The sequence below is a fragment of the Elephantulus edwardii genome, unplaced genomic scaffold, assembly GCF_000299155.1.
Source record: "Elephantulus edwardii isolate Elephantulus edwardi_28Jun2011 unplaced genomic scaffold, EleEdw1.0 scaffold00019, whole genome shotgun sequence".
NCBI classification, from domain to species: domain Eukaryota; kingdom Metazoa; phylum Chordata; class Mammalia; order Macroscelidea; family Macroscelididae; genus Elephantulus; species Elephantulus edwardii.
Window position 1 is genome coordinate 18,526,063 of NW_006399769.1, and position 18,700 is coordinate 18,544,762.

Sequence of the window (18,700 nt, forward strand, 5' to 3'; positions counted from 1 at the left end):
TGAGAAAATAGTGCAACAATGAATGAATGGAAACCCAAAATCTCTGTAAATGTTCATTAAAATTAATAAAATTTAATAATAAAAAAAGAAGAAGACAAAGATCCTCACCACAGGCCCAACAGTAAACATTATGATAGATGGAGACAAAAACTGAAGCTGTCAGTGATTTCATCTTGCTTGAATCAACAATCAACAGCCTTGGTACCAACAATAAGGAAATCAGGAGTTGTATTACATTGGGCAAGTCTGCACAGGGAGCTCTGGTGATAAGAAGCTGCAGTGCAAACCGAAAGGCACACAGTTTTAATCCACTAGCAGCTCCACAGGAGAAGGATGGGCAATCTCTTTCCATGCAATTAACTGCCTCTAAAAACTCATTAGAGAGTCTGCTATGGGTTGGTTCTGACTTGACAGCACACAACAACAATTGTATTGGGGAAAGTCTGTTGTCAAGGACCTCTCCAAAATACTGAAGAGCAATGATGTCAGTTTGAAGACTGAGGTGTGCCTGATTCGGGCCATGCTCTTCCCAGTCACACCTGCTATGCATCAGATAGCTGGACAATGATTAAGAATGACAGGAATTGATGCCTTTGAGTTGTGGTGCTGCGGAAGAGTATTGAATATCCCCTGGATTAAAACAAACACACCCAAATAGATATGTTCTGGAAAGGGTGAGGCCAGAGTGTTCCTTGGAGGCAAGGATGACCAAGCTTCATCTTTCATACTTTGGACATGGATCTAGGTGAAACTTTTCCCTGGAATGGGACATCTTGTTTAAAAAGATGGAGGGTCAGTGAAGGGGAAGAAGACCCCCAACAAGATTGATTGACACTGTGACTTCAGCAATGGTCTCTAATGTGTCAGAAATTATGAGGATGGCACAGGAAGGGCAAGGTTCAGCATGAGTGTTCACTGGGTCACTATGAGTCATACTCGACTCAACAGCACCTAACAACCACCACCAATTCTGATGCCACATTTGTCTTCATATACTCTAGTGTCTCCAGTTACTTGTTCAGTATGCATAGGCAAGTAATCCCTTCTCGGATATGTTTATTCTTCAAAATGACCCACTACAAGGACACCGCTTCATAGTGAAAGTTATTAGTATTTTGTTGTTTATTATTGTTGTCTACATTTGTGGGGTATTTTATTTTTTATTGTAAAAATACAGGTAACATGATATTTGCCAATGCAACATTTGCCAATGCATAATTCAAGAAATCCATTTACATCAATCTTAATATATATAACCATCATCAACATCCTTTGCCAATTTGTTCATTACCACACATTTTTCAATGGGAGTGCTTTTTGAAGGAACTTTTGGTTTGAGAAAATCCCTAAACTGTATACACAATGGTCTGCTTTCCCAGGCCCTTCATCTTCTAATTTCCAAAGGAGTTTCCTTAATTTTCCTTAAAGAACTCTAAGTTGCCTTAGAAAATGAATTAAATTGCTCTTTGTATATTTAGTAAACATTACTGAGTTACAACAGTCTTTCTGAATGAAGACTAAGATGCACATAGTTGATCTATATATGATCTGCCCCTGGGGTGAATTTCCACCATCTCTTTTTTTCTTTTTGCGATGAGAGGGTTATTAATATTAATGCTATAAATCAGACCTTCCCACAACTATCCTGTAGTCTTCTAAGGCCTACAAGCCAATGGAAATCACCCAAGTTTCCTAGACTGCACTGATATTACAACCCTGTCTCCTACCTTCCTGAGGAAATTCTGCCTTGCTATATTTTCACTCCTGACATTAAAGGTGGTTCTGTTCTCCTTCTTCAAAGCATTCTGAAATTTCTCTCCTTTCTCCTCAGCACAACCAGAGGCTTCACCTGTGAGCACTAGCACTAGCTTCCCACAGCATTCTGCTCTCACCTCTCCTCTTATCCATTCTCTCCATGAATCTCCCTACTGTTTGTCCTCCTTGCCCTTTGATTTGAAGACCCTGCCCTGCTCCATCATCATCAAGACCTTGGCCTACCCAGTTTCAGTGCAATCTAGGTTCTCAAAGCAATCTTTTCCCACATTTTAGAGAAGTTAGGTCCCTAGGTGCATACGTAACAGAAGTCTTCCACAGCCCAACCTGCACTGCCTTCCTTCTCTACGGTTGCCACCTACTACTGGGTTCTGACTTGCAGGGACCACAAATGTGCCCTGCAGGAACTGTGCTCCTGAGGATTTTCTGTGGCTCACTGTTCAGAAATCTGGATCCTGCCCTTTCAGTTAGCAGCTGAGTACACGACCCATCACCACCACCCGGCAACTCCATCTCTCCCCTGTGTCTGAATGATTATTTTTCTCTGCTGTCCCCACTGGGATTCTGGAGTCAGTTAGCCTAGACTTGCTTTGGCTCAACTCTGACAGGGCAGAGAATCCATAGGGAAGACAAAAGACACTGCTTTCCCCCCTTGGCCTGAAGTTTCATCATTCTTGCTCTCATCAGACCAGAAGAAAAAGAAGAGAAATGCATGCCAAAATCCACTGGCTCCCACCTTCCTTACTTCCTTCCTTCCTTCCTCACCCCACCCTTTACTTAATTAGCTTAACTAATCACTTGCTAGGGGAGCATCTGCAAAATGCTCCAGGCATGAAAGAAAAGTCCCATCAGCACAAGGTGTTAGTGGTGCTGCTGTCATCAGAAGGTGGCGCCTCCATTCTCCGTTTCCCCACCTTTCATGCTTATTAACACCTCCAGAATCTGTCCTCAAGAGCAGAGATGTCCTCCTAGCAACAGCCCTATCCCCTTGGCAACAATTCTGCTAGGCTTTGTCACCAACTCCAACAAAACCGGAAAGCTAATACCTTATGTGCAGCACGACCTTAGAAAGCTGCTAGTTGCGAATGCATATTGCTCTTTTAAAGACTTTCATGTCCAAGATACTGAGTATGTGTTTCAGGCCAAGAGCCCATCAGTCTGAAACAGCTTGAGAGAATTCAGCCAAACACATGCGTAGATAATTCATCCAGATAGTTACACTTTCTTTATGTGCATGACACCAGTGATGAATTTGCACTCTTCAATCAGTTGTTTTGACAAGGATAGCCCTGAATTAAGCTACCATTTTGGTTTTCCACTTTATAGAAGTGACGTTAGTGGGGAAAATACTTTGGCACAATTTTTAAAATGGTATTTTCAAATCACACCAGGGATTTGCCATTTCCTCACAAGTTGAACCGCCTTTAGGATGTGTGTTTAACTGTATTCTCACCCCATTTTGAACAGCACAGAACTTATAAGCCCCGGTGGAGAATTTAGAGCCAATTTTATAGTTAAGTACACTCTGGACTGCCCCAGGCAGGGTCGTTAACTTGTCTACACTACAAGCTACATCTCTAAACAGACACCTCCCTTTTGTGGGCTCCCACAGGCCTGGGGGAAGGGACGCACCACAGCTTGCCACCAGCATTAGAAGACAATCAGACCATTATATTTGCACCAAGAACAAATAGCCAGCTCTGTGCACAGCAATGAAAAAAAAAGTGGGACCAAATTTAGACCACTGGGACAATTTATTTGTCTTAAGAGTATTTAAGACATACAAGCAAGCCTCGGCAGGTTATAAATGGTCAGCTTTGTGCAATTAACACACAAGTCTGAAAGCATCCTGTGTGGATTCTGTGTAGAAACTCTGTGGTGGGGGTGGGTCACACCACGTAGGTGGCCTTAGAAAGACTCTCCGTCTTTGAATGGAAGACAATCCAGGAGATTAAAGACCCATCCCAATATGTTTCATTCAAGTGTGCTTTTAAAGATTTGTATCATTGTTTTACCTAAAGCATGAGTTTGAAATTTCCACTTCTTTCCAAAAAAAAAAATTGGTAGAATTAATTAAATTCTTGAAACTTCTTAAAATTCTTCTTGTCTCTATCTCTAATCTTCAGAAGACACTGGTGCCTGGAGGTATTCATACCCCAGTTTAGCCCGATTACCATGATTCAGAGATGAGCAGGGCAGATGGCCAGGCTACGGCAAGGGTCAGTCAGATCTTAGCTCATAGGGTCACTCGTTATGAGTCATAGTGAACTCAACAGCACTTAACAACAACAACACCACAACAGTCTAATCCCAAAAAGCCTTGCTGGCATAGTGCAGTGCGTAAAATACCACGTTGCTTGAATTCATCAGCAGCTTCACAAGGGAACAATGGACAGCCTTCTCCCATAAAGATTTACAGCCTCAGAAATCCAATGGAGCGTGGCTTCAAGTCATAATCAACTCCACAGTGGGAGCATTCTGGAATTCCAATTCCAACTATGCTACAAACTCCTTACAAACTCTGGTGCCATCGTCTACAGGGACTTGTACTGTTAACCCAAAGTCCATGCCTCTTCGGTGGTTCAAATCCACAGGAGACTTCTTGAGAGAAAGATATACAGTCTCTTCTCATATGACTTAAAGCATCAGAAATCCAATGGAGGGTGAGCTATCAGACACTTCAAATTCAATGGCAATTAGTTTGGAGTTTTTCCTTAAACAAACATCTAGTCATTGATTAAGATATAAATATAGAAGATATAGATATGTTGTTGTTGTCGTGTGCTGTCAAGTCACCTGAGACTCATAGCAACCCTATGTACAACAGCCCTATACCCTGCTCTTTCTTATACCATACTTACTGTCTCTGACACACCTACCCCGTTACCCCAGTCACTGAATCAATCTACCTCATAGAGGGTCTTCCTCTCTTGTGCTGTCTCTCCACCCTCCCAAGCATGATATCCTTCTCCAAGGACTGGTCCCTTCTTGCAACATGTCCAAAGTATGTCTACAAAGCTTCAAAATCCTTGCCTCCAAAGAGCAGCCTGGTCATAGATGAGATAGAGATAGAGATGATAGAGAGACAGAGACAGAGAGATGATAGAGATAGAGATGGAGAGAGAGAGAGAGAGAGAGAGAGACAGAGATAGAGTATGTCAAACAAAGCTTCATAATCCTCTCCTCCAAGGAGCAGTCTGGTCATAGATGAGAGAGAGAGAGAGAGAGAGAGAGAGACTTCTTTATTTAACTTAAATACAGGAAGATATCATCAAAGCATTTGGCTGTGACTAGAACACACACATCTATATGCCTCTAGAACTATTGAAAAGATGGTTTAGGGCCTGTTTTTCCATTTTGATCACTTACAGTATTTCCTTTAAGCAGAAGTACTGGGAAGCTTTCCCACCACAGACACAAAACCTTCTCTTTATCACTGTGCACCCATTTCATCCTCCTTCTTGGAGAGTTTCAACTAGCTAGTCTGGCCCCTCATTTTCTCCTTGAGAGGTAAACACGCTGTCACTGTCTGTACATAGGACTACTATGTACATGTAACTGTACTGCTTCTGTAGTACATCATCACTATGGACTACAGAAGTAGAGTCACCAGCCAGTGCAATCAATTACTCTTGACTGTCAACTGAAACTTGGCATTTTGAATCCACAGAGAGGCACCTTGAAGAAAGACCTGGTAATCTACTTCCCCAAATTCAGATACTGAGAAACCTACAGAGCACAGAGTTTTACCCTGGCATCCACGAGGTCACCATGAATTGCAGTCACCTTGACAGCAACTGGTTTGTTACTTCTGCTTGTGCTGCTGAAGGGGGTCAGGGGTGGGGTCCCTGTGAGGCAGTGTTTAGCCCACACTAGAAGGAGCTACTTCTGCCCAGACAGACTTTGGAGTCCTGGATCATGATCTGGGTGATATTTTCAAGCCAAAATAGCTGTTGATAGTAACAAAGATGAAGAGAAGGTGTAAATAAACATAAAGATTGTCTGAGTGACAACCTCTCTTGAAAACATATAGCTGCAACTAGAGTACAGACTCCTGGGAAGCAGGAAAGGAAACCCTATATCAGCACAAGATAACAAAACCACTCAGCTTCATCTGACAATAATACCATGAACAGAGCTAAACAAAGGTGACAGAAATGACCCATGGCAAAGATTTTTGTCCCCTCCTGGAAGGACTGCTGCCACTCACTAATGGCATTTCAGTGTGGCCACTTCAAAGTCACAATCTTCAAAGAGACTCGGTGTGCCTTTGTTCCAGCTGCCCCAACTACCCTCAGCTTGTCTTAGTACCCAAAATACAGGCAATCTCCATTCACCGCATGAACTGCAAGGTCCATTCGTTGCTGAACTTGTCACATAGAAGTTTCTGACTAGTGCCTCTATATTGAAATCCCTTCCATTCTGTACCACCAATGAGCCCAGCTCTTTCTTTTGCAGATGCTGACCCTATACGATAAAAAAAGGTGGGGGGGGGGGCGTGGTGAACCAGGAAGAGGAATACCAAGTCCAGCTCCCTTCCCTGAGCATCTAGGACCTGGAGCAACTCCCACTGAAAGGAAGCAAGTGTTGCTCATATATCCATTCCTCATCTATCTGTATAGTTAGGTCCCAAAGATCAGACTGTTGTGTAAAAATTAACATTATGAAAAAAAAAAAGGAGAATAACCACATCAGAGAAAAACGTTTCTGTCATTACCAAACTGCCAGATACCATGATTACATAGCTGCTAACCGCGGAGAACCATGGTCCAGCCACATTACCATATAACTGTAACCACCACAGCCAGCATTATTCTCACCTCCCACCCCAGCATTCATTACAGCTAGATATACATTGTTAATAAGAAAGATAGTCAGCTAATAAGATTACTATTGTCATAAATACAAACTGCTAGATAACTGAGATAGTGAAGAGTAAGGGTAAGAAATATCCTTATTACAGGCAGTCTAGTTTGTCAATGTCTTCATTCTGCCTCACTTGCTGACATTAGAGAGCTCTGGTGACTTAGTGACAAGGAACTAATTGTGTTGTCAACCCAAAGGTACACAGTGTGAATCCACCCAATCTCTTCCTACACAATTTACAGCCTCTGAAAACAGGCTGGAGGGTCAGCTATGAGATGGTTCCTACTCAGTGGTACTCAATAACAGCAGCTGAAATTAGGAGAAAAGCATTCTTTTTTCCAGTTAAGGGAGCTAATAAGAGCTGAGAAACTCACTCTCATTTTGTCCTCAATTCTTTAATGAAGTTAGAACAAAAGAAACCGGCAAAGCTCGGATATTACTGAAACAAAAATCACTACCCACCCTTCCTAACTTCCTTGAATCTTGTGCATCTCCTAGTGGTGGTCACTCAGTACAACTCTGAAAATTCATCCTTTAGATGCAGCCTCAGGGAGAAACACTTAAGTAGCAACTATCATGTTAAGAGCACAATCATTAAAAAAAAACCAACCCCCCAAAACCATAATGCATACAAATGATATTATGAAATACAGTATAAATGAAGAATAAACAGAATGCGTATGAACTTTTCAACCTATATGCACAACAGAATATCCTATTTTATTATTTCTCTATGAGGAGAAATGTAGCATCAGGATTGGTGGAAGATTCATCAACAATTTGTATTATACAGATGACACAACCCTGCTTGCTGAAACTGAGGAGGACCTGAAGCTCTTGCTGCAGAAGGTAAAAGACTACAGTCTTCAATATGGATTGAGGCTCAATGTCAAGAAGACAAATATTCTCACCACTGGACCAATTGGCAGCACCATGAAAGGTGGTGAAGAGATTGAGATTGTTAACAGCTTTAGTTTGCTTCTACAGTCAACATTCTTGGCACCAGCAGCCAGGAAATTAAAAGACATATGACAATGAGACCTCTCCAGAGTACTGAAGAGCAATGATGTCAGTTTGGAGACTAAGGTGCACCTGATACAAGCCATGGTCTTTGCAATCACTTGCTATGCATCAGAGAGCTGAACAACAACTAGGGAGGATAGAAGAGGAACTGATGCCTTTGAGCTGTGGTGCTGGAGAGGAGTATTGAATATACCATGGACTGCTAAGAAAATGAACAGGTTCATCCTGGAGAGGGTCAAACAAGGTTGTTCCTTGGAGACAAGGATTCTGAGGCTTTGTCTGACATACTTTGGACATGTTGCAAGGAGGGACAGGTCCTTGGAGAGGGACATCATGCTTGGGAGGGTGGAGGGACAGTGCGGGAGGGGAAGACCCTCTATGAGGTGGATTGATTCCGTGACTGGGGTAATGGGGGTAGGTGTGTCAGAGACAGTGAGATTGGCACAAGACAGCAGAGCTTAGGGCTGTTATACATAGGGTCGTTATGAGTTTCAGGTGACTCGACAGCACATAACAACAACAAGAACATATGAACTTCATAAGGAAACCAATAAGAATAATATATTTTATTGCCAAAAAAGAGCACAATCGTGCCAAATATACTAACACATTTAGCAGTTAAAGAGATTGATAACTTCCTCCTCCTTAAAAATGAATCCGTGAAATTCAAAGTCAGTAAATTTCACGTCATCGTACTTGAAAAGGTGGACAGTCAGCAAAAGACAGGAAGACTCTCAACAAGACAGAGCAGCACAATTACTAACAATGAGTTCAAATATAGCAGAGCCGAGGACAATGGCCTAAGACTGGACAAGTTTCAGATCCATTGTTCACAAGATTGCTATGAGTCACAATTGACTCAATGGCACCTAACAACAACAAAAAATTTCACCTCCAGCCTTCTGAGTACAAGAGCCATGTAATACATTGTTCTGTGTGATCTCAAGCAAAACTTCAAGAAAATACAGATAACTAGCAAACAGTCTTTAGTGCTTATTAGCTATCTCTCCTCCATTTTCTCCCCAGTCCCTACAAAAGGAAGCAACAGGCAGGATGGTCTCTACTATCTCCACCCTACAAGATCCTAGAACACTTTGGACTTTCAAATGAATATTTCATGAAGTACAACTAGGAATCCAGTGATAGAAACCTTGCCTTCTATGCAGGAGGCCCTAGTTTAATTGCCAGCTGATAGATAAGCAATATCAGTTTGTCAGTGAAGGCTAGCAAGTTTAAACAGAGCATTCATATTAAGAGAAACTAGAAAGAAAGACCTGGTTATCTGCTTCCAAAACACAGCCATCAAAAACACTTTGAGTATAACCCAGCTATTCCACTCCTAGAAACATATTTTAAGGCAATTACAACTAAGACACAAATGGAGATTTGTACACCAATGTTCATAGCAGCATTATTTATTATCTCAAGAACATGGGAACAGCCCAACTGTCTAATCATAATCAACTGGATAGAGAAACTGCAGTACATTCACATGATAGAATACCATGCGGCACTCAGAAACAATAATTTTGCCACATAACTTGAGAGAAACTGGAGAACATTAAGCTGAGTGAACTTACCTGGGTTATAAGGATAAATACTGCATAAGACCATTATTGTAAAAATAAAAGGATAACTATTAAAACATGTATGGGATCCGAAAGGGGAAGGAGCGGGAGGAGAGGGGTGAGGGTGAGCAGAAGGGGTCACACAATTTGGTAGCTGTAGGGAGGGACAGGTAAAAGAAATGGGAATGATTCAGGGGGGATCTGGAAAGACAGGGTAATAGTGGGCATAAGTCAATGGTGATTTATTTTATAAAACATAATGAGAATGATTGTATGTAACACAATATGAATAAAGGATAGTATGAAACACTATGTATAGAAATTTTCTATACAAACCAATGTGATTTTTTTTAAGTTAGCAAATTTAAAAAATACTTTAAAAAAAATCTCTATGGGTCACAATGACCTGCAGGACTTGGCAAACTTTCTGCTGGGCAAGGAATCACCATGGGGTAGGTGCCAACTGGAGGGCCGCTAACAGCAACAGGCACTAAAACCAAAAAAAACAAACAGTAGAACAAAATGAAGGTTGCGGAAAGAACTCAAACATTGGAATCTGCCAGACCTGTGATTAATTCCAGGTTCTGCCATTCACTCTACTGTTCTTCTCCTGTTCATAGGGCTTTCAGAGGCCCGTTATTTTAAAAATGGATGGCCAATCCTGCTTCCTAATCTGGCACGATCTGGGAGCTCTACTAAAACCTATCCACCATGGGTAATCTTTGTGGCATTTGACGCACCCGTGGCATAGTTTTCGGTATCACAGCAACCTACCAGTTATCTCAGAATAGCAAACAGACAGACAAGTGCTGGGCCAATTAGAACACTCTTCTCCCCAAAGACAACAAACTGCCAATTTAATTTATAACTCTACCCTGCTTGCTGAAACTGAGGAGGACCTCATGCACTTGCTGCGAAGGGTCAAGGACTGCAGCCTTCAGTATGGACTGAGGCTCAATGTCAAGAAGACAAAGATTCTCATCACTGAACCAATTGGCAGCGTCAGGATGGATGGCGAAGAGATTGAGATTCCGTTTGCTCGGCTCCACAGTCAACACTCTTGGCACCAGCAGTCAGGAAATAAAAAAGCGTATTGCGATGGGAAAGTCTGCTGTTAGGGACCTCTCTAAAGTACTCAGGAGCAACGGTGTCTCTCTGGAGACTAAGGTGGACCTGATACAGGCCATGGTCTTTGCAATAGCTTGTTATGCATCAGAGAGTTGGACAATGACTAGGGAGGACAGAAGGAGAGTTGATGCTTTTGAGCTGTGGTGCTGGAGAAGAGTACTGAATGTACCATGGACTGCCAGGAAAACAAAGAGTTTCATCTTGGAGAGGATTAAACCAAGCTACTTCTTGGAGGCAAGGATTCTCGGGCTTCATCTGACATACTTTGGACATGTTGCCAGGAGGGACGGGTCCTTGGAGAGGGACATCATGCTTGGGAGGGTGGAGGGACAGTGCAGGAGGGGAAGACCCTCTATGAGATGGATTGATTCGGTGACTGGGGTAATCGGGATGGGTGTGTCAGAGGCACTGCGGTTGGCAGAGCAGGGTTTAGGGCTGTTGTGCATAGGGTCGCTATGACTACTCGAGGGCACATAACAACAACAAAAACAATAGCAAATCTGTCGTTAAACCAAGCTGCTTTCAGGCGGACCTCAGCCAAATTCTAATCACAAAGGCCTACCCACCATTAGTTTAAACAAGAGGCTTTCAGCCCACAATTGATTGTTAATTGGATCAAAATGTCCAAATAACTGCATAAGTTGCATTATGCAGATAACACACTCTTGCTTGCTGAAAGTAAGGAGGACTTGAAGCACTTGTTGCAGAGGATCAAAGAATACAGCCTTGAATATGGATTGCATCTCAATGTTAAGAAGACAAAGATTCTTACCACTGAATCCATAAGTAGCATCAAGATAGATGGAGAAATTGGCCCAATATCAAATCTAGATGTGGTAATGATAATTGGTGACTGAAATACAAAACTTGGAAACAGTAAAGAAGAAAAAGTAGTTGGAAAATACAGGCTTGGTGATAGCAATAAAGCTGGAAACAGAATGATTGATTTTTGTATCTCAGTGATATTTTTTAAATTATTTATTGCAAATACCTTTTTTAAAAGACACAGTGACTTTACTCATGGACTTCATCTGAAGGGCTGCATAGGAATCACATCGATCTGTGGAAGGAATTGTTGGAGAAGCTCAGTATCGCAGTCAAAAATTAAGCCAGGGAAGATTATGGGTCACATCATCAATTATTCATGGCTAGTTCAAAGCCAAAGAAAAATTAAAATTAGTCTACAAAAACCAAGGTATAATATTTAATCTATTTCCATCTGAAGTTCAATATTATTTTAAGAATAAATTTGGAGCATTGAACACAAATGACCGAAGGCCAGATGAGTTATGGGATGATATCAAGGGTATTATCCAGGAAGAAAGCAAAAGGTCATTACAAAGAGGAGAAAGAAAAAATCAAAATGAATGTCAGAAGGGACTCTAGAAATTGCACTAAAGCATCAAAAAGCCAAAACAAAGGGAAAACATGTCAACGTAAAAGAGTTGAACAGAAAATTTCAAAAGGCAGCTCAAGAAGACAAAAAGTATTATAGTGGAATGTGCAGAGAGCTGGAATTGGGGAATAAAAAGGGAAGAATTTGCTCTGCATTTCTCAAATTGAGAAAACTGAAAAACAAATTTAAGCTTCATGTCACAATGTTGAAAGATGGTATGGGCCCAGAAAGCATCAAAAGAAGATGGAGGGAATGAATACAGAGTCACTGTACCATTAAGAACTGACTTACAGTAAAAAATTTCATCAAGTACCATATGACCAGTAACCAAGGATTATGAAAGAGGAAGTGGAAGCTGCATTGAAGGCAATGGCAAAAAATAAGGCCCCAAGAATCAGTGAGATACCAATTGACTTGTTTCAATTAGCAGATGCAAACACCAGTCTATGTCAGGAAATTTGAAGAATAGGTGTCTGGCCAACAGATTGAAAGTGGTCCGTCTTAACTACTAGATAAGAATTAAATTAAAAAGTAGGATTGGAGGCAACAAAAAAATCAAATGTATCATCCCAGGTCAACTGTTATATAATAGATTCTAGGTCAATATGCTCAATTCTCAATTCCTTTACCACACATAGGAGCCCTACAAAACTCTCACTCTGTAAGACACCAGGCTTGTACATGAGGGCACCCCTCCAAGTTTCCATACCCTCACAAGGTATTGTATGCAAACACAGATGGATACAGTGCCATCAAGTTCTCTATCTGTCCACACAGCACAGAGATGTTCTTGGAAGTTAGATATCTCTGTTAAACGGCAACAATAGGTAAGTTTTGCATAAATTACCATATACTGGCATGATGAAATATTACACTATTAAAATGTTTATAATTCATTATATTTATCATAGAAAGTGTTAATGTCATAAGAAATGCTTCAAAAGCAGATGGTATTTGTATATGCAGTGTGAACACAACTATGTTAACTATGCAAAGAAGAGTCTGCTAAGAAATTAAGCAGACCACTAATGCTAGTTTTCTCTGGGTAGTGTCACCGGAGTAACTTTCCTCTCCTATTATGAATATTTTTAAATCCTATAATTGAAATTTGTTCATTTCATGATTTAAAAAAAATGTCTTGTGCATGCAGGAATTTGGCGGGGGTGGGAGGGTAGTGTGGCTGCCTCCTTTAATCCCCCGCTGAATCACCAGGAACAATGACTTGAAACAGGAGAGAAGGGAGTCTTTGCAAATCACGAGTGGTTCCATTATAGTGGAAAGAATTTAAGACAATGGCTTATTGAAAAGTTTCATGGATCTGTAAATTCAAAGGTGATTGAAACTGGCTTTCTGTACAGGAAATGTAACTGGTTTTCATTTCCTGTGATAATTGAGTTTAACATCCAAATTGTCCCTTAATTATGCCAGGTGGGGAAGACTAGATCTCTAGCAAACCAGGCTCTCCACATCTTTTCTCTTTTCTCCATATATCTCATCTAAATTTTGTAAGTCTCAAATAGTGGCAGATACAATGTTCACAGGGGAAGAGAAACAAGAGAGGAAGGGATAAAGGCAGGAATTCTCTTTCAACTGTTCTTATATATCAGGACTATCTCGAGACATCTCTAAGCTGAGCTGGTCACTGATCTACACCTTCTCTTCCTACTACAAGGCTGCTTGTGGTCCCTGTCTATCATCTAGCTAGCTAGCTAGCTAGCTAGCTATCCATCTATCTATCCATCTATCTACCCACTTACCTACCTATCATCTCAGAGTCTTAGATGTAAGCAGAAAAGTCATAAAGTCTACATTACTGGGCCACCAGCAAGATTCCACCCCCCCCCTCGTCCCCTCCATCTCCTTCATCTGTATTCTGTTAAATCTTCCTTTCCTTAGCCACATTCTTTAGCTTTCTGTTTTCTTAAAGTTTGGTCCCTGGGAAACTTGGCAACAGATGTTGGTGCCAGTTTCTACAACATGATTAATGTAAGTGCTATCACTAAATTGTGAATGGGGAAACTGTTACATTGAAAACTGTGGTGTTATGGTTTTTTTCCCCACAAAATTTTTTAAAACTTAATTTGGTCCAGTTCCATCCAGCTTTCAGGTGCATTTCCCTCCCCCGGCCCTCAGGCTCTACCACTGACCCCCTGGAACCTGTACTGCAGCCGCAGGGGAGAGGGGGGTCTTGAGGGAGGGAGCATCCTCTCACCTAGTTTCTTCCCAGGAAGTATTCCTGCTTCTGGACTCTCTATATTGAGAAAGAGGATAGAGCAGATATGCCTCAGTGGACTCTCCTAGCTGCTATGTCTCTGGGGACAGGGGTCTACTAGCTCTCTCCCTGTGGCTCCTCCCACGTGGGGATGCTATTCAGCATCTTCACTCCTGATCCCACCCTGGTGCCAGCTCCAGGTCTTACATCTCACAATCTTCTTCTCCCAGACCCTTGGGTCTGTGCCCACTCTTCCTGGGTGTGCTATCCCTAAGAAAATTCACATTTAGCACTCACTTGGCTTCTGAGATATTCAGGAGCTTTTGACTCACTACGAAGTATATTTCCAAGCTGATGCTAATAAAATTCACATCTCTTAACTCCCACAGTCGCTTGAGTATATTTTATTAGTGCACGAAAAAAACTCAAAACACATTGTCATCAAGTCAGAACTGATTCATAGCTGATCTTCCAATTGGTATTTGAGGCTGTAAGTCACACGGGAAGAGACTGTCCGTTTTCTCCCTCAGTGCCATGGTGGGTGCAAGCCACCAGAGATCAGTAGCCATTGGGTGAACTGCAGAAGAATAGAGCAAATAGCACCAATTGAGTGCATAAGAGAAATGAGTAGTAAGATATCCCACCACCTATCTGTTAGTTTGCTGTGCTGTAGTGGTCTGCATGTTACCACGATGCTGAAACTACGGGTATTTCAAGTACCAATAGTGTCCCCCTCAGTGACAGCAGAGCTTCAAGACTAAGCCAAACTAGAGAGAAAGACCTGGCTATGTACGTCCTAGAAATTAGCTAACTAAAGCTTTAAGAATGCTACACTGGAGCACTGACTCATTTGCTGAGTAAGTAACACAGTCCATGTCTAATTCAGAGCTCTGTGCAGCAGTGAGCATGGGTGAGGTTTGATAATATATTTTCATGAGCCAGGCTATTTAACCCAGGACATTACACGGGCTTTTAAGGTGCCTGTAAGACACAAGTGCCTTGTTAAAATCCTAACACCTCTGACTCTCACTTATACATCTGCTCCACTCATTACTTTTTTATAGATGCAATTAGATAAAAATTAGGTCAACACAGAAGCATAACATTCTTGGATGAGATAAATGATACTGGCGAAAATATGATTAACACCAGTCAAAGAGCCTTTATTCTTATTAGAAATTGGATCAGTCACTGAAGGCTAGAAAAAAGGAAGGAAATCAAGAGAGGGCCTGGCACTCCTGCGATGCCTGCCTCTCACCATGCCACGTGTGCGTATGTCAGTGTCATGGCCCTCAGGAGGACAAAGGAGCCATGTCCCAGCCTGCCAGATGGTCAGGATGGATTCCAAACAAAGGCCAACTGCCCTGACTCAGATCCCAGAGGATGCTTCTGAGAAACATCAGGCCTGGAGTCAAGTAATTTCCCAAAGATGAACTCTTAGCTCCCTTCCAAAGTTAGCCCAGTACAATAAGCCTGATCTCAAACTCTCTGCCCACAGCAGGGATTTGTAGTATAGACAGTAGAGAGCGGCAAGTTAATCTACAGAGGCCCTTGCTAACTCACCAGCAGCTTCACAGGAGAAAGCATGGCAATTTCCTCCCAGGTGATTAATTAACAGCCTCAGAAAATCTACTGACTTTTAGCTGTGTGCCAGCTCCAATTTGACAGCAATGAGTTTGAGTTTTTAAGTTGTACGATGAATACGTTCAAACCATATTCACATTAAAACAAAACAAAACACACACACACAAAAAAAATCCCAAAACAAACCACAAAAACAAACAACTCACTGTCATTCAGAAGGGACTGACTCATAGCTGGCCCTCCAGCAGGTTTCAGAGGCTTTAAATCACACAGGAGGAGATTAGCCATCTTTTTCCCATGGAGCCACTGGTGGATTCAAAGCACCATTAGCAACACAACTCATTACAGACTATGCCGCCAGAGCTTCCTGTGACATAGCAAAGTCAAACAAACTCAAATGCCTTCCTTCAACCTTGCTCTCTCATAAGCTAGTCAGTATGCAGCTGTTACTACTACCGGCCTTTGAGTTGGCTCCATCTCATAAGTTATATACAACAGCATGAAGTGCTGCCCAGCTCCTCCCCATCTCCACGACTGCATTATCAGCTAGAGTTTCTCTTGTTTTTACTGCCTTTCATTCTACCAAACGTGATGACTTTTTCTAGCAGTTGGTCTTTCCTGATGACATATTCAAAGTAAGCAAACTAAAATCTCTCCATCCTCTCTCCTAAGGAGCATTGTGATTACATTTATTCTAAGATTTGAATTTGTTTTTCCTTTGGGCAGACCCTGATATATTCAGTGATCTTCACCAAGACCACAACTCAATCATGTCAATTTTCTTCTCAGTCCGTTGTTTTCATTACTCAGCGTTTATACACTCCTTTAAAAAAAAAAGTATTTTAATTGTCATTTTAAGAAAAGTTTACAGAAAAGTTAGATTTTCATTCATTCATTGTTGCACATTTTACCCCCCTCCCTCCCTTCCCCTTCCCAAGCTGACTTCTTTTTCACCATTTTATTTACAAAATTCTCATACAAATTCGAACAAATTCTTTCCATTTCCCTCACCCTCCCACCCATCAAATTGTACAATCTAATGATTAATCCCCTCTTACCCCTACACATCCACATCCTTCTGCTTCCGGCCTCTCCTACCCCTCCTGGATCCTTATGCTCATTCTACAGTAATGGTCTCATACAATATTTATCCTTGTGGGACTGAATTAGTTGACTCAGCATGATGCTCTCCAGTCCCTCCCAAGTTAGGTAATAATTTACAAAGTTATTGCTCCTGTGTGCTGCATAGTATTCCATTCTGTGTATGTACCGTAATTTCTCAATACATTCATTTGTGGTTGGACATTTGGGCTGTTCCCATGTTCTTGTGATGGTGAATATTGCTGCAGTGAATATTGGTGTACAAATCTCAGTTTATGCCTCAGTTCTCATATTCTCAGGGTATATTCCAAGTAGTGGAATAGCTGGGTCACATGGAATTTCCATGCTCAGGTTTTTGAGGAAGCCCCAAACTGCCTTCCAGAAATATTATTACTTTATACTAGTTTGCTTACAAAGTTCACATACATTGTTTTTCACACTGATCTTTCCCATATCCTTTACCCATACCTCCTTCTACCCATCAAATTGTACAACCCTATGATTAGACCCCTGTCCATCCTCATCCCTCTGCTCTTACCATCTCCACCTTAGATCCTCATACATGCTTTTCTGATTATCTTTTTATTTCTACAATAATCGTCTTCTATAGTATTTATCTTTATGGGACTGAGTTGGTCACTTAGCACAATGCTCTCCAGTCCTTCCCAAGTTATGTAGTACTTTTCCATCTTGTGAATGTAACACAATTTCTCAATCCATTTGATTGCTATCATTCATTTTTTAAAAAATTACTCTTTTTAATTCCACGTCCTCACTACTATGCATACCTATGATTTATTTAAGTATCTAGCCTGTTTCAGGCCATAGTCTTCACAATCACTTGCTATGCGTCAGAAAGCAGAACTGTGACTACAAATGATAGAGGAATTGATGCCTTTGGGCTCTGGTATTGGAGAAGAGTACTGAACATACCACGGGCTGCTAGGAGAACAAACAGGTTTGTCCTGGAGAGGGTGGAGCCAGGCTGCTCCTTGGGGGCAAGGATTCTGAAGCTTCATCTGACATACTTTGGGCATGTTGCAAGGAGTCCTTAGAAGGAACATCATGTTTGGGAAGGAATAAATAATGAACACTGAATTGAAACAGATGAAGGAAAGAACTGTCTAAATTATGATTAGGTATTATTTGCATGACAATAGTCCAGAATAAGAGGTGCATAGCAAAATGGACTGGGGGTAGAAGAGAGAGGAAATAGTGCAACAATGAAAGAATGGGAATCCAAGTTTTCTGTAAACTTTTGTTAAAATATCAATTAATTTAAAAAAACATGGGAGGGGGTATGACCCCGGGCCGTGGCACGATGGCTTTGACAGAGGCCCGGGGGGCCAGCTGGGCTCTGTGGGCTCACATGGCAGGCCAGTTCCACAGCTACGTTTGGGACCCGCTGCAGATCCTATCGCAGATGGTCCTCATGCAGTCCATCTACTACGACTCGTTGGGCCTGTGGCTAGCGCTGTTGGACGTGTTGGTACACGGCAGCTGGACCGATGACGCAGAGATCCTGGGCCTCTCCACCCCACCAGGCCGGCTCTTCATGAAGTCCTTCATTCTCAACGCGCTCACCTGTGACCTGGGCTTGCTGTACTTCATTCGGCAAGGGAAGCAATGTCTGGACTTCACTGTCCATTTCTTTCACCTCCTGGGCTGCTGGTTCTACAGCTCCCGTTTCCCCTCGGTGTTGACCCGGTGGCTGGTCCAAGCCGTGTGCATTGCACTCATGGCTGTCATTGAGGGGTATTTGTGCATGCAGACGGAGCTCAAGGAGTTTCCCCTCAACTCAGCCCCTAAGTCCAATGTCTAGGATTGGGCCCTTCGGACACTCTGCTGGGCACCTGGTCCACCCAACACCCTGGGTTGCTCAGATCTTCCCGGTGTGGTCCCGCCCAGGTTTGAGAGTAACCCTGGAAATGTAAGGTCTCTGTTGGCAGTGGCCGAGATAGTGAGGCTCTACAAAGAAGCTCGTAGCTGACCACAGCTGCATGAATGGACTCTGTCTGCTGAAGCTTTGGTCTCTGGGAGGCCAAGAAG

General features: G+C 42.1%; 1 pseudogene; it reads left to right on the forward strand.

The window, feature by feature from the left end:
• Positions 1-18,020: 18,020 nt before the first annotated feature.
• Positions 18,021-18,473, forward strand: LOC102874919 (annotated as a pseudogene).
• The last annotated feature ends 227 nt before the right edge of the window (positions 18,474-18,700 follow it).